Raw genomic sequence first — 4,215 nt, forward strand, 5'->3', positions numbered from 1 at the left:
CAAAAACAAACAAACAAAAAGAAAAAAAATCATACTAAAACAAATACAGACTAGTAATTTTTTTTAATTTTGGAAAGAAGCGAGTCTTGCAGAGTACTTTTGTTACTTGCAACAAACTATATACATAAAACCTTTGTACAACCTAGAGTAACTGTTTCCAAAGACTGTAGCCTATTTCAAGTTGGAAGGTGTTGAACCACCATGGAGAAGACAACTGTTTTGCCTGTTTGGGGGTTGGGAGTGGGTAGGTGGGTACTGTGTACTTACTTCTGGGGTGACTGTATGCTGGTAAATGGACGTCTGTTTAGGGACCTGTTTTGTATTCTCCCAACCCTACACCCATTTTTCTCTTCTTTTTTGAATGTACTTTTTTTTTTTTTTTAAACCAAGGTTGTAGAATTCCAAATTTTTTTTCAACCTTGGAACCTTAAGTAGAATGCCCTAAAGTGGACGGATTTTAGTCCTTAGAGAGTCAACATGTGTGTTGCTGCTTATTTAAATGCAGTTCAGTTGGAGCCCCAAGAGTGCCAAGGTCCTCCCTATGCTTTCCAGATGCCCTTCTTCCTAAAACCAGGAGAGGTGAGCACCTGAGCAGGGAATCTCAGGTGACTTAATTTCGTTCACCAGTGCCTACTCTGAAGATCTGGGTATCCGTTCTTGAAGAAACAAGCTCACCAGAAGGGCATGTTTTCTTATTATATACTAATAACTTCTTATACTAATTTGTACCAGAAGTTCCTTGATTGTGACTTATGCCAAGTAATTATGAAGATTTTTATTTTTTTTTCTGAGTATTGCATGAAGGCTACCAAGCTGGAACAGGCAAGCCTTGGGTGTGAAAGCTTTAATCTATCTACGTCATTCATATGTTATTTTTGTAGCTATAGTCTCTATTTTCTTATTTGATGACCGCTGAAGTGTTCCTAGGCCCTGTCGTAAACCTAAGAGTTGATGTATTCGTGGAGCAGCTGGAAGTTCAAGATGTTGTTGTGGTTCTTTTTTTCTTAATCCCCCTTTTGTATATGTGATATTAAGCAGACAATGAAGCTTTACTCTTGAGAATTTAACAAGGAAGGAGAAAGAAAGACCCACATTTCTGGGTGAAGTCTTTGCCCCTCAATGTGGAAAAGTGAATTGTGACTGTTCTCAAGTCTGTCTCTCGGTAATTGCACCTGATTTTAGGATCCAAAAAAATTTTTTTTTGTTTTGCCAGGTTGTCCCTTTCCTTCTGGAATTGTAAGTGAACACAGTAATAGGACCTGTTTACACTGCGAAGTGGATATTGTTACAGACAATACACCAGAGGCTTTCTCACTTGTTAAGCTAATAATGCCTTGTGAATGTATTATCTACAGAGAAACCCCTGTAGTTTTTACCTGCTGATGCTGTCTGTCTGTTGGAGAATAAGTTTTGGTTGTCTCACCAAAAAAAAAAAAAAAAAAGACAGCATCAGCATTTTCTCCTGAACCATCAAAAAGATGATTGACATTTGAAATACTCCAAATGTATAAATTCTAAAGTTTAAATGTTTGAAATGCTCAGGAGACAGTTTACATGGACATGGAAAGGTAAGTCTCTCTGTAGGCTAACCCCTAATTTAGAGGCAAGAAATTTATTGGAAAAAAATCAGGTTATTTTTACAAACTGGCTATTTATTTTTGAATAATTCAGGAAAAATTCCCCATTGCTTAATTTCAATTATATCCTCCCAGCAGCAGTACTAATCATATACAATATAACCATAGCATTCCATAGTACCCACATATTAAATTTTGAAATGTAAAATACCCATAACATAAAACCAGAGGGGAAAAATTCTTATAAAGCATTTTAAAATCAGCAAAGCATTATCCTTTTCTTAGCCAACAGGGAAGCTTCTTCATAATACCACTGAGATTACTCCCTCCTTCCCTGAAGACAAAGTTATGCTTAAAGCTGCCCAAATATGTAAAGACAATGATGAATAGAGCTTACTGCAGATACATCACCAAATAAGAAAAAGGGTGAATTTTATGGTACATGAGTTTTGGTATTGAATTATATCTCAATAAAGATGTTACTAAAAAAAAGTTCAGAGACTCATAAGTGGTAGATCTTCCACGTTTAAGTAAAACTAGGCTTTTCAATAACAGTTTATATGTACTGAGTACTTATTAAGGACCAGAATTTTTCTAAGTATTCTCTTAGAAATACTCATCTAATCCTTACAATAACCCTATAAGATAAGCACTCCACACATAAAGAAACTGTGGCTTGCCTAAGATCACGCAATAGTAAATGGCAGAATTGGGATCCGAACTCAGGCCATCTAAATTCAGAGTCCTATTTCTTAACCAATTCACTGCTTATGCTCTTAAGCACTATACTGTGCCATACTGCTTTCTTGAATGCGTGGAGTCCCTTACTAGAACACAATTATTTGGAACCCGATTCAAATACTACTAGATATTCTAGCAAAGAACTATGGTATAAGAGGAACTTATTATTGCGCTCTAAATAGCTGTATATTTTGGCAGAACCAAATAATATAATCAAGAAGAATCAGCCTACAGTCAAACCTGGTTTGATAAAATATGAAAGGTTATAAAGTAGAACAAGTCATCATAGACAAAAACCCCTTCCTCCCAAGTCCAATAGACGTTTGTTATTCTGCTGTATGCCCATTTAAATTTTTATCAAGAAGAAAAATGATGCAATTAGAGAAGACCATATATTACACATCCCATAAACATTTTCTTTAGTAGTCTAAACAAAGTGGTTTGACGTCAAGATAAAATATAAATATCTTCAATAACCACTTTGATGTATAACTGCCATTAGAATTTCTATGTCACGTAAAAAAAAATACCTTTTTCCTTTGTTTCGATTTCTGTTAAGTTATTTTGGTGGGGAAAATTGAAGTCTATATGAGAAATGAGGGAAGATTTCAATAGAATTTGTTTTTTGTCTTCACAAAATAAAAGGCATACATCTGTTAAACAGAACACAAAAGGATAAGGTAGTAACAGTTCATGCTTTATAATAAAGGTGACATTTCTTTGATCTTTTGCTTTAAAATTAAGCTCAAGTGTCCTGCTTGACTAACTAACATTCATAAACCTAATGTTTTGTGCCTTACAGGCTGCACAAAGTATAGTCTTCTCAGAAACTGATGGTGCTGTTTACCCTAAAAGTTTCCTGCATACAAAGGCATATTATCACTCTCACCCTGTGCCAAGGTTTCACAGGATACTAGGACAGGGGGATGGAGTAAAAACTGCATCAGAAGAGCAGGCTAGTTGGCTTGGATGTGTGCCTGTATTAGAATTCCCATTACAAACGTGAGCAGTATGCCTGTGAGCTTCTCTCAGGGATGTGGAAAAGAAGAAAATGTGGCGACTAGCTACTTACTGATAGAGCTTTTTCCATTGCTTTCTTCCATGTCTCTCTTATCCAAAATCCCAGGCTTCATCGCCAAGATGCCTTTCTGATGCCTTCCGACATCTGTTCTATACTCCGCCACCGCTGAGTCTTTGTGCAAGCTGCCCAGATCCCTGGAGAAATCGTCCTCTTTCTACTAAACCCAACCTCCCTATCACCACCTGCAACACATACATACATACACCTTCTATGCTTTTTCTTCTTCAACTCACCACTGAACTCACTTAATTCCAGGATTTTTTTTTTTTTGATACGCGGGCCTCTCACTGTTGTGGCTTCTCCCGTTGCGGAGCACAGGCTCCGGACGCGCAGGCTCAGTGGCCATGGCTCACGGGCCCAGCCGCTCCGCGGCATGTGGGACCCTCCTGGACCGGGGCACGAACCCGTGTTCCCTGCATCTTCAGGCGGACTCGCAACCACTGCACCACCAGGGAAGCCCCAGGAATTTTTCATTATCTTTCTCATTCATTCATTTGATAATTTTGTTCAACCAACATCCACTCATTTAGAACAAAAACTATGTGCCAAACGCTGCGAAAACAACCTTTAAGTGACATTTCTTCTAAGCAGTTTTGCAACTAACTAGCGCGCGTGTATATTTATAGGATAAATCTGTCTCACTCTCCGTCCTGTTGCTAGATGGGGGCTTGCTGGATCTTTGTAGCACTCTGGACTCTGGCATACTACTGATACTCAATAAATTCTAGTTAACCTACTAAGAGACTGATGCTGCCAACAGCAGCTATTCTAGCTACACTTCACAGTAAGAGAAAGTAAATGCCCTTTGTCTCACAT

Source organism: Delphinapterus leucas, chromosome 17 (assembly GCF_059928025.1).
Source record: "Delphinapterus leucas isolate spDelLeu-1000000601 "Yukka" chromosome 17, BTC_Dleu_Yukka2, whole genome shotgun sequence".
NCBI lineage: Eukaryota > Metazoa > Chordata > Mammalia > Artiodactyla > Monodontidae > Delphinapterus > Delphinapterus leucas.